Genomic DNA, 12,908 nt, shown 5'->3' with positions numbered 1-12,908 from the left:
GCTCCTGACTGTCAAAGCCAGAGCCAGAGAAAGAAGTAGGAGAACTGGAATGTTTATGCAATTTTACACGATCTCCTTTATGCGATTTAGCTGCACTTCGCGAATCTGTAGAAACAAAAATACAAGCCGTGTATATTTATCTATCACTGGGATGCTGACCAATATGATGAAACTAAAAAGGTCCACATTGTTCCGTTTTTTGTGGTCTCTTTCCTCCCCCCAGTTTGCCAAGACAAGGAACAAGACGCTTTTCAGGGGTCCTCCCAGGGACCTAGGAGGCCCAGGCTGGGAGGCAGTAAGTCACCTTTTGATTTCCAAATTCAGGGTTTGTGGTTGGAAACAAAACCAGCCGGTTATCCAGACAACTGTCCACCTTCTCCCACATCCTGGGCATTTGAAAGGGAAAAAGGACGAAAGAGTTTTCAGTCTCGCGTTCTCCGTCCCTGCCCCCCCTCCCAGTCCCTCCAACTGAGTAAAGGAACAAAGGAAACAAAAATTGCTGAAAGCACCAGTTTAGTGGAAGCGATTTCCACCGGTGCTGTTGGCTGCCCGGAAGGAGGATGAGGCAGTTTGGCGGGCGCAGCCCCACGCCACGCGTTTTGCTGTGGTCCTGGGCCGCCGGCCTGGCGGGGGCAGGGCGCTCCCCGACTTGAGCCCTCCTGCCCCAGCCCTGCTAGCGCCGCCGGACGTAGCCCGTTTAAGGGGCGGGGCGAGACTCCACGTGCTTTCTGCTGAGTGACTGAACTACATAAACAGAGGCCGGGAAAGGGGGCGGGGAAGAAGGGAGAGAACAGGCTTTGACCGATAGTAACCTCTGCGCTCGGCGCCGCCGAATCTATAAAAGGAACTAGTCGCGGCAAAACCCCGGTAATTCCGAGGAAGAGTGAGTGCGGCCAGGGCCGGCAGAGCCGCGCCGACACCTCTCTCCCCGGGCGCAGGTAGTCAGGGAAGGCGGCACCGCGCGACCAGTGTCACCACAGACAATTTCTCCGGGCGCTTTGTTCCTTTTTCTCCTACTTTGACCCCGAAGGATTTTTCTAGGGGTGGGGGAAGAGAGACGCAAACGCGAAAGTGGAAAACAGGTAAGAGGCGATCCAGTGACTTGGGGTTATTGTTTTGCTTCGGGGCCGAGGGGACTTTAGGGAGCGCTGGGTTTCGGGGTCTGGAGTCCGAACTCCCATCTCCTCGCCTCCTGCAGTGCAAACGGGGCGGGGGGCGGCGTAAATGGGGGAAGGACGTCCTAGGACGAGCTCTGGCGACCCGGAGACGGCACCGCTGCACTCGGTGCTGGCCCGGCTGTGGAGCCCCGGGAGCATCTCTGGGCGCGGAGACCTGGGCGCAGTACCTGGGGCGCAGTGGACTCGGGGGCTTCTGGTGGTGCTGGGCGCGCTGCTGTCGGAGTGGGGAGAGTGGCAGGTCTGGCACTGAGCTCTTCCTTTTGTTCGGAAGCGCCTGAGCCGGCTGGAAACCTCTGTGCCTGCAGGTCGGCCGGCGCCCACCGGCACGAATGCCAGCCGTTGGTTCCCACTTCGTTCTTAAGGAGCTGGTCTGAGTTGGGCTCTGACCTGGGGATCGGACCCGTGCGCCCCCCGGACTGAAGCGACGCGTTTTTGTTCCTCAAGAACTCGACTGGGATGTGTCCCAAACCGGGTCCATGGGCTATTGCTCATTTGAGGCCTCAGGGGTTTGTTTGACCTGAGGTCGTGCCCCACGGTCTTCAGGCGCTCCCCGGAGCTGGCATCCCTGGCGCAGCGGGAGGACGAGTTTTGTTTCTTTAAAAAACGTTAGACTTAGAAGGAGAGCCTGGGGAACCTGGAGCCGAGGTGCCCAATCCTCCGCTCCCCATCTTCCTGCCCGTTGCTGCTTGTCTCTTGGGGCAGCCTCAGTCCGGGCACGGATGGGGAAGCTGGGGCGAGATGGTGCAGCGGAATGACCGAGAGTAACCCCGGCGGGCGGTGCAGAACTCGGAGCTCCGCCGCCGGGCTGGGCTCCGCGGTGGGGGGAGGGAAGGCTGGGCGCCGGCTGCCGGTGGCCACGGGGGGACTGGCCCACAGCGCCTCCTGGCCGGGTGGCCTGGGAATCGCCCCTTTGGCCGAAGTGGGGCCGGGCTCTACAAGGCTTTGTCGCTCTCAGGATCCGACCGAGATCCGGTGAAGACGGATGGTTGCAGACTGGGAGGAAACCTGGGGCATCAGGCAAAAGCTCGTCTGTTTTGCTGTTGTTGTTACAAAGGTTCCCGACTCCCAGAGCGTTGCTAAATGGAAGGTTCTTGGGGCTTGGGCCAGTACTAGGGTTGTGTGTAGATGCCTCTTTTAAAACACTCATCAGAAAGACGGGAATAAACAAGATAAAAGGAAAAAAAGCAGAGAGAGACACACACAAAGACAGAGACACACAGCGAGAGAAGGGAGAAAGAGAAAGAAAGAACAGGAAAACAAAGGGAGGGAGGAAGGAAGGAAGGAAGGAAGGAAGGAAGGAAGGAAGGAAGGAAGGAATTTGGCACTGGAAATAATTGGCTTTTATTTTTTGTGGCATTGATATCATCTTTTAAAACCAAGACTTTTCAGTGACACCGCACAAAGTGAGTGGGTGGTATATACACTCGTGTGATAGAAGACAAATTTGGTATTTTGAAAATTTCCTTCGTGATAAATATTAGCAAGTCACTTTCTAAGGTCTGATACCTACCTCCCCACAAAGAGCACCTCACAAAATTTTCCAAATTCAAACGCAGTTTATTTTGGGACCCAAACCTGAGTTTTTATCTTCTCATACAAACTTTAAGTCCCAACTAAAAAAAGTACTTAATTTCTCATCTCAACTTTTATTTCAGTCCATTTTCCTCATATCTACCACAAAAATAATGGAGGCTTTCTGTTGTTTATAGCTTGAGACACTTCTCCCAAGTCAAAGAAAGTGTGAAAGTGTGGAGAAGGTTCTAGAGTAGAACCTCTTCAGATGGTACAGAAATTTTCAAGTACCAAGTTTCCATTTGACAGTCTGTCACGCAAGTGCTCCTATAAAGAATTAAATTAATTCATGATAGAGTTTTCGGAAAACATTGCATACACAAACAAATTGGTATTTACTGGAGAAAAAGCAGGAGAATCAGAGTTATAAGCCTGATGACCACAGTCCATTTAAGGGGTAAGACTTGCTATTGTAGTCAGAATAATTCATAAGCCCGCTTGCAGGGATGAGCCTGGTGTTCCAGAATGATGTAACTGATTGTGAAGGGGACACCTGTGATATGCTGTCTCCCCTCCAGATAAGCATTTGAAATCTCACCTCTTATAAATGTTCAGTTTACATCTAAATAGAGGCCTGGAATGGACCCTGGGCACAGTTTGGCTTAGGGCATATTTATAGTTCATGTGAGACAGTGATTAGTCTTGGATTGGAAAAGGGTGATTAGAGCTTGGTTGTTTTCAACCTCTGCTTTAGGAAGTCTTAATGCTTACATGATTAAACATGAATGAAACCGAATGAAACTCAGCAACAAAGCTTTTTATTATCTTCTGTAGTATTTACCTTACATGGAGAGAAGTTGGAGTATTTTTCTTTTTGGGATCTTCCTTTCCATAAACCAAGTTGCTTATGCTATATTCATAGTGATTGTAGATTGTTAATATCTTTGCTATTTCAATTTTTAGCTCTTAAAATAATTAAATGGATTTTAGACTCTTTAATCATGAAACTCTTGGGAATATAGAAAATATCAATGGCTATGTGGCTTTTGCATTTCTAAAACATTGTCAAATCCAAATGCATTTTTATTTGCAATCTAGATATTAAAGAAGTAATGCAAATATAATGTTCCTTATGGTCAATTACCTCAGTATCAAATTTTAAAGATCTTCTTGGGAGGGTAAAGTGAGGGCTTAGCATGCACAAGGTCCTAGGTTCAATCCCCAGTGTCTCCATTAAATAAATAAACAAACCTAATCACCCCCCCCAAAAAAAGTTGGACCAAAAAAAAAAAATCTTCCTGATAATTTATTTTAATTTAACGATTCTCGGAGAGAGCCTACACTAAAAACTGAAACCCTCTCCATACCTGCATGTGGAAATAATTGTAAGTGCCCAAATTGCTGCAGTATTTCTTTAGTAGACACTATTAAATAGCACTGTGTGCCAAATACTAATCCAAATGCTTTTCAGATATTAATTTAATCTTTACAACAAACCCATTTATTGTCCCTATTTTGCACATTAAGAAGCAGGTTAACTAACATGTCCTGGGCCACATACCTTGAAGGCGGCAGTGCTAAGATTTGAACCTGCCAGCCAGCCCCAGAGTTCTTTGACTCACACTCTAAGCAGTGAGATGGTGCAGTTTCAGCTGCTGTGAGCGGAGGCCTTTCCGGGGTTTCTCACTGTGTTCTCATACATTCATCTGCTCTAGCCCTTATCAGAATCTACAGCCTGTATCAAATCTCCCTTGTTGCTCTGAGTGGACTAGCCAAATTCTCTTCAGCTTGTTGGGACATTTGTTGCCAAGGGCTTGCAACACCATGGAAAGGACAGACAATAAAATTTCCTCAACTCTAATTCTTTACTTGGTTTAAAATGAAAAATTTACTATTGTTTTAGTCAAATATTTGTGAGTAGGTCTATGATCTCACAATGTTTTCCTGTGTGATACCTAGAAAATGGAATAATAGAAGATTTGGCTTTAAAAGTATAAGGAACAAAAGAAAAAGAGATAACTATTAGGTTAGCTGTCAATCCTAACTTTGGCGAATGCTTAAAAATTGGTTATAATACAATACAATTTCTGCTTATTCTATCCCTAATTATGTCATGGACCTTCTGAAATAAGCTATTTCTCTGTTACCGCCATTACTGTCTAGGTATCAGACATCAGATTTAGCTTTTTTTTTTCGGCATCCTTCTCTGAAAGTAAATGCAGTTTCAGAGTCTGCCTAAAAGTGAAATAAGTTGGGAAACTCTTTTCTTACTAAATCGATGTAGCACATTAGAAATAAACTCTTAAAAACATTTCTTCTTGGAAGAAAGTTACATTTATTGTTGCTTTACTGTATGCTGGGTGTTGTTTTAAGCATTTTACATGTAATCAGTTCATTCTCACGAGAACCACATGAGGTGGGTTCTGTTATTACCTTCATTTTACAGATGGCGAAATGGAAGTATAGACGAGGTTAAGTAGCCTGATCATGGAACTTTTAAGTAAGTAACAGAGCTGAGTTTGCATCCCTGGCAGTTAGTTTGGTTCCCATGAAAATACCAACATCAGGGTAAGGACTTTGTTAAAAAGTCAGTTTTGACAAATGAAATACTAGCAAAAGGCAAACAGAGTGAGTCTCCCTTTTCATTTAGATGTTTTCACCTGAAGATAGTTCCCTGGATAGGTAACCAGCATAGATGTTGTTGGACAGGTACATTTTAGAAATATTTGAAGCCAGAGAAAGCAAATCTCGTATGTAAAATTGCTTTCAGATGGATCCTTCGGTTACCTTGCATTCTGCTGAGACAAGAAACCATATTAAAGGAAAGAGCATTTACTCCGAGGCACAGCAGACTTGGTTCCTAAAACAAAATCAAGTGTGAAATCCTGCCTTTTTCCATTTTGAAAATCTACTTTAAGACCTCATTTGAATGCCATCCTTCTCATAATCTCTCCTGGATTCACACCTTCCTGCCAACACTGAGTTAAAATTAATTATCCCCTTCTTTTTTGCTCCCATAGGATTGGCTCCCACAGCCGTATTCATGCCATGTGTTTGTGTTTTTTGTTACAGTTAACATTTATTTGTCTTCTTCTTGAGTGTATGCTTTTCCAGGAGGAGTCTTTGAGTCATTCTCCCAGTCCTTAAGTCACCCGCCCTGCTATGGAAGAGGGTTCAGTGAATGCTGACTCAAACAAGTCAGAGAGAATGGGAAACTAATGTTTGTTTCCTGTATTCTGAAAGATGAATTAGAATGATGGGATAACCACAGAAAAGCATTAGAAACAGAATTATATGAGAAATAACTGTAGTTTAGGTTAGGTTTATGATAGATTGAGAAATATTAGTATGTAAAGTTATTTAGGCCAGTTTACTTTTTGTAGAACAAACAATTCTGACTCCACTCAGTTTCGTTTCTCTTTTTGAAACAGCTGTGATTTGAGAAGATGCTGTAGGCTGTGACATTTCACACTTAAGTACTTTTATTTGCACATGAACTTATTTTTTAAAATAAGAATGAGATAATTCACTAATTTAGAATTTAAATACTTAAAAAACCAAAATAAACTTTTATGTATAGGATCTTTTTTTTTTTTTCATTCTTTGTGTGTATGTGTGTGTGTATTTGTTTAGAATTACAGCATTTTCTATGCCAAATCCAACTTCCAAGAAGCATTTGGAAGTTAAACAATTTTCTTTGGCTAGTCTTGAAGTCAAGATGTTTTATGATAACTGGTGTTCTCTCTCTCTCTTTTGTTTTTCTTTTTCAACTGGAGGTACTGGGAATGGAACCAAATACCTCAAGCATGCTCATCATGCAATCTACTAACTAAGCTATACTCCCGCCTGATAACTGGTGTTTAGTACGGGACACTTCCTAGGAAAAGTTTTGTATATATAAAACCAATCAGTGGTTATCGTTTATTGGGAGAGGATTTTTGACTACTTGGAGAATATGATGAAAGCTATTGACTGTCTCATCAGAAAAAAAATATACATAAGCATGTACACTTCAAATTTTACATATAATTATATACAATTTGACATGTGATTATATTCTACACATAATTCCAGAAACCTACTAGAAGTCATGTGACCCTGGGCAAGTCGTTTTACTTTTCTGAGATTTAGTTTCTTGTTGATGAAAGGAAAGAGGCTGAAGGACATGACTTTTAAAGAGCCCTTCAAGCTTTTATATCCTCTCACCCTAGGTCTATATTTAGGAAAGAGGGTAATTCTTTGATGGGAGCTGCCTAGAGATGTGTCCTGAGGGACAGGCTCAGCATTCGTGTAATAGATCATGTGGATTTTGAGAGGTAGAGTGGAAACACCCAGGGACTGCATAAGAGACTTCTGTTGAGAGTGATGATGGAAGAAATGAAGATGATGGGAGGAGAGGAAGGAGGAAGAGACAGAGGTGATGGAATTACCTGTTTATCTGCATTGGGTGGACGAAGACTTGAATCATAGAACCAGAGGGGGAGTTTCATCTGAAATGGAAAGGTTGGAGGGTTGGTTTATCTCAATAAATTTCAACGGAGCAAACATGCTTTAGTGAGACACAATGAGACATTGTTCTTGGCTCCGACTCACCATCTGGAGAATTTCTCTGAAATAAAATATTCATTTGGACCCTCCATCCTGGACATCTCCATTTTGGGGTATAGGTTTTGCTCTGTATATTATAATTCTGTTAAGCCCATATGTGATAGAAAAAAGGCTAACTGACTTTTAAGACTCATTCATCCTCCAAGAAAGGATAAGAATTTGACTGACCTTATAAGGATATTTCTAAGTATCTCAGAAAACTCTCATTGGAGGTAGGTGTCCAAGCCACAGAGTTGTCAAAAGCATTGCCCTGAATTTGTTGTTTCAGAGATTATAACAGATTAGGACTCGACGAAAGAAGGGAAAAAAGGAGGAAGAAGTTTCAGAATTGGGGTGGGCTGGACAGGAGGGAGGAACTGCTAAGAAATTGTCTGGGTTTCACAACCCTATTTACACTTGCTTCGCAACATTTCTGTAGGATGCCTGGCTGGGAATAATTGTTTTTGCCAAGAGTCAAACCAGGATTGTTTTCTCAAAGAAGCAAATCCCCAAGGGGATGACAGCCTGAATTCGATTGGATCTGGTATTTAGATGATCCAAGTTTGACATAAAAGCAACACTGAAGAAAGCTGCAGCTTTCCTTGGAAAGGCAGAGAAAGTGAAGGCCCAGAATGATGATTTTAGATTGATCTGTAGACTCTTTTCCACTCCCAGATGCAGGGATTGGGATGGAAGTGACAGTTTACCTTAGCTGGGGTGAGGTGTGATTTCTGGTACTGGAAGAAGGAGGGAAGAGGAATATGTAATATTTTTAAAATATGTATATATGTGCATGTTTATGTATCTCTCTATATATACACATACATATATACATATATATATATATCTGTCTATGGCTAATGTACAAAAACACCATTAAACTGAAATCCATTTCTTCAGCAAACATTTTTCAAACACCATGTAAAGTACTAGGGGCTGAACAGATGTTAAAAGACTTTGAAGTTTCTGCTGCCACCATGATGATCTTTAGCTTGGCATGCGGGGCTTTTTGAAATAAGACTGACCATTTTGACAGCTTTGTCCTGGAGTAAGAGGCGTACTCAGATTCTCCCCAGTGATTAGCGCATCGTCTGGCGCAGGAACTATTTGTTAACGGACTTTCCTGCTATGCTTTCCCTCTTTTCTCTGATTTCTACTTGAAGAACCCCTTCCTGCTACTGTTTGGCTCCTCATCGTTCTGGGATCTCACATCCGTCCTTTGTGGTTGGCTTTTGTTTGCACGGTGCCCTTTAGTCTTACTCGTCACTGTCTGAAGTTTTACCCATCGAGCGTGGGTGGACGAGCACAGCCCAGGCTGGGCCTTCCCCCTGTTACCCGGTTTAGTCCTCGCCGTAACCCTGAGATAGGTGGCGTGTAAACCATTCAAGTTATTTCAACTGACTTACACTTTTGTAATCATCAACACATATATCTTAAAAAGTTAACCTTGCATTGGTCCTCTACATTGAAAACTGATAATCCGTTGTCTCAAATAAAAGGTAATTTTTTAAACAATTAAAAAGAAAACAAATTTTTTTTAAACAGCCTATAAAATAAACTTGCTTTGTGAAGGCACAAGCTGACTTTGAGACTTGCTCTCACTTTGTTAAAAAAGGAAAATTAGCATATGTTAAAGAGGCGTCGAAGGGAAAACCAAACAATTCCCCTTGATATAATACAGTTTTTTAAAGGCTAAAGAAGTGGTGAATGAAAATGAATATATGTATGTACATGTATGACTGAAACATTACGCTGTACACCAGAAATTGACACATTGTAAACTGACTGTACTTCAGTTAAGAAAATAAAAAAGAATTGCTGAAAAGAACATTTTCTCATTGTGTGATTGTTGTATACTGTGTCCATCCCCTAAAGTCCTCTAAGTTCTTGTGTAACTTTCCCGCATTTGGGGAAATACTAAGGTTGCCCCATTTTTCAGGTGGTGCACCTGATACAGAGACTAGTTAAATAACTTGTTCGCGGTTCATCTATTTCGGTAACAGCAGGGCCAGGGGTTCGAGCTCAGGTCTGATATCCAAGCTCCAGGCAGTGTTCTTCGAACTCAGTAGATCTACTCTAGTCTTTGTTTCCTGCTCTGTGGCTCACAGGGGTAGGATGGCTTACCTGAATTCACTCCCCAGCTGTCATGAACTGGAACTTAAAATCTCAGCTTCTTGCCTTTTTAATCCAGGCTTCTCACTACTGTCCCAGAATTTACGGTAATATTTACAGTGTCCTTTTGGGAGAGAAAAAAAAATTGTGTTCATAAAAGTCTATCCTTTCAGCTTACAATGGATACTGAATCTTTGACTATTGGACTGGCCTCGGTTATTTATTCTGTCTGTTGGTCCAATTTGAATCTTAATGGGTTTTTCAATCAGATTTTTTTTTCCCTCTCTCAAAAATTGCTCTTGGGTTATAAGTTCGAATCAGAAGGAAACCTCCACAGAAGTCCTAAAGGTTGGGTCTTTCCTGAGGACTGTTTCCTTTATGCAAAAGTACAAAACCTTTTGCTAATTTTGGCTGTTTAGGATTAATTGTGATTAAAGATAGGTTTTTTGTTTGTTTTTACTTTAAATGATTGTGTTAATTATAGTAAGGACCTTGAGTTCAAGATAAAGAAAGCCTTTGGTCAAGCAGTGTTTATTCAGTCATCAGTCCTGTTGCAAGATTTGCAAATTTAGTGGCATTAGTCCAACTTTACAGTTTCTAACTCCAGTCCTATTTCACATGCCCATGAGGCTTTCTCCTCTGCGGAGCACATGGAGGGCTGTCTGACACTTGGTTCCAGTGCCCTCCATTAAGGGAGCAGATGTGCCCCTGGAGGCTGCAGAGACCAGCAAGGCACTCTGTCCTTAGGCAGAGTTCCACTGGGGACTTGGTGCTCCCCTGGTGTAGACACTTAGCACATGGTCGCTTGGGAGATGAGAGTGTGTGCATTTTTAAATGCCACTATAAATCACAGTTGAAAAGAGGCCAGCAGGGGTTCCACCCAATAGTTTAGTTTCATCTTTCCTTGAGCACTTTTTTTTTTTAATCTGGCACATAAAATGTTTGATTTGTGAAGATCTTAATGACAGTAGCTCTTTCTGGAAGGAATACTCAGAATCTTGATAATATGGGAATAGTACAAATCAATTTCTTCTGGGAAGACCCTCCCAGACCTCAAATAATGGAGTTCACGTTGCCAGTGTTTTTTTGAAAAGGGGTAACATCGTTCATTTTTTGTTTTTCAGAATCACACATCCGTGAATTTAAACTTGTGATCTTATTCCTCTTTCTTAATTCAGCGAGGCAGCTAGCCAGCAGAGGGGTTTGTTTTGGTTGTTACAGAGAAGGAATTCAGTTATGAAGTTCAGTTACGAAGTGGGGCTTAGACCCTGTGCCTCTGTGCCTGCCCTGGAACCCCTACCAGGTCCTCACTACCTAGCCCACTGGTCCTAACCAGGCTGCGGGAGTGGAGGCAGTGCAGACAATGACCTGTGCCCACACTGCCTCAAGAGCTGGCTGGGGAGAGAGGACGTTCTGGAGAAGGTGGCTGGGTTTGGTCACATACGCTGTGAGCTGAAACTGGACAAGAGCCTGGAGATGAAATAACTTGTTTTGGCAGAGGTAAAGGGACTAAAGTGTTGTGGTGGAAAAATTGTATCCAGGTGTTGGTATGCTTCACTGAGTGAGTTCTTGACTTGAGCCATGGGTTTAGAGCTCAAGGCTTCTGACCAGTGCTGCCAGTCTTAGATTTGGGGTTGAACTCCTAGGGGAGGTGTTCTTGTTAGCTGGCATGTTTTCAGGGCTCCTAGAGCCTCAGTCTGGCACATCACAGATTCTCCTTTGCTCACATGAAGTTAGTGAAAATGAACGTCCTTCCAAACAAATTAGAGTGGCTTTGAGGAAAACCAAATTAAAAGCACTCCTGTTTCACTCGTGTTTCTTTCAACACAGCTGGAAATTTTGTTATGGTTTCAGGCTATATGAACCTGTATTTTCAATGACGTTTTGATTTGTTACCATAGTGAACCTGCTTTACCTAATTTTTGTCATCTCTGAGAGCTGACTTCAGGGGCCTTCATTCCACACATGTTTATGAGCACCGAATCATCCTGGGCCCTGGGCTCAATGTGGCAGAGGATAGGAAGATGTTGAGACACGGTAGCTTGCTGCACCCAGCTTACAATTTAGCAGGGATCGCCAGAGCAGTTGGTACACTGGAGAAGATTGGAGGGAAACCTGAAGGGATGGAGGGATTGTAAGGTCCAGGTTGCAAACAGGTAACTGACCCAGAGGTTGGAGAAGTGGAGTGGAGAAGAAAACTGAGCTGGGTGCCGAAGATGTGGAGGAAGGCGGCTGTGTGCCTGTGTGGAGAATAGGAGCCTACTGGCACTGGTGTGGGAGAATAGTGGATGGTGGACACTCCCCAAAGCGGGGTTTATGGTAAAACAATGGCAGAGGTGGCACCGGGATACCAGTGCAACCCTTACTCATCTCCCACTGAGCTCGGCACTGCAGAGTTCCAGTGTGCTGTGGAAAAGCCTTTGGGGGAGATAGTACTGTTTCTGGACAGGAGAGAGAAAAGAGATTCCTTTAATAAACTTCCCACTTTGCGCCCCACCCTTGATGAATGCTTTACCCTGGAAAGTCAGCAGCACTAATCATTGTAATAGCTGCCCTTTACTGGGTACCTGCTTTGTTCCAGGAACTGGCTAAATGTTTTATATGCATTATTAGTTCTATTTTATGGAGAGGATACAGGGACTTAGAATCCCTAGGGTCCCAGAGCTGGTGAGTAGCTGAGTCAGGATTCAGACCTGGCTTTCTCTAACTCCAAAACCTCCCTTCTTTCTACTGAGCGAGTTAATTCAAGAACATAAAAGAGTTAAGGATGTCTGGGGGAGTTTGCTGCACGGTGGTAGCAGAGGCCCATGGGAAGGGGGTAGCAGTGAAGGGATTGGGGTTTGTCCCCGAGTCCTTTGAGCACTTTTATAAAAATAAACTCTTGAGGCAGAGAGAAGGTTGAACATCTGAAAATGCTAACCCTTCAGAGATGTAAACCAAACAAAATGGTTTTTGCTGATACAGTCACTAAACCTTTTATCCTAAAATTCTCTTAGAAAACCTTCCTACAACAAGAGGGAATATTATCTAGTCCAGTTTTTCTGCAAAGAAAGGATTGCTCATGGAGGCTGGCTTGCTTGTGTTTCTGAATAACTCAGGGTGTTGGTGACTTCGATAGTTCCTTCCTTGCATGTCCCTCTTATTTTGGCATTATGCTTGTGGTTGAGAAAATTTGATTTTGTTTTCTATGACATATAATGTTGGCATGTATTTCATTTCTAGGGGAAAGGTTCCTTTTTCCTATGTGCTCCATACTCCCAACCAGGGAAAAAGCAAATAGTTGTATTGTTTGCTGAAGTCTTCCTTTGAAGGTTGCTCTGTGTTTGTTTTGTGGAAATCAGCAGGGGGAGAAGGGCTCTCTCTAACATTTGGTCAGAATTTCTCCATAGTTCTGCAACGATGAAACAAGAACTCGGTTATGGGACAGATTTGCTTTCAGAAACCCTGGCTCTTGATTGTTTTAGAAGTCCTAGAGAGAGACTGTTGTAGCTGGTAGCAACTGGCATGTTGAGAGTGATA

The 12,908-nt window shown here is 43.3% G+C and overlaps 1 protein-coding gene across 2 annotated transcripts in view; it reads left to right on the top strand.

The window, feature by feature from the left end:
• The first annotated feature begins 775 nt into the window (after window positions 1-775).
• The window catches only part of ABCA1 (ATP binding cassette subfamily A member 1), a 126,866-nt gene continuing 114,733 nt past the window's right edge, over window positions 776-12,908 (top strand). For both annotated transcript variants that reach the window (XM_010952969.3, XM_045515259.2), the window contains exon 1: window positions 776-1,082. The gene's annotated coding sequence lies outside the window, so the exon portion shown is untranslated. The remainder of the gene's footprint in view (window positions 1,083-12,908) is intronic.

The sequence above is a fragment of the Camelus bactrianus genome, chromosome 4 (genome assembly GCF_048773025.1).
Source record: "Camelus bactrianus isolate YW-2024 breed Bactrian camel chromosome 4, ASM4877302v1, whole genome shotgun sequence".
Taxonomy (NCBI): Eukaryota; Metazoa; Chordata; class Mammalia; order Artiodactyla; family Camelidae; genus Camelus; species Camelus bactrianus.
Note: the sequence above shows the minus strand (reverse complement) of the source record. Positions and strands in the feature narration are given on the sequence as shown.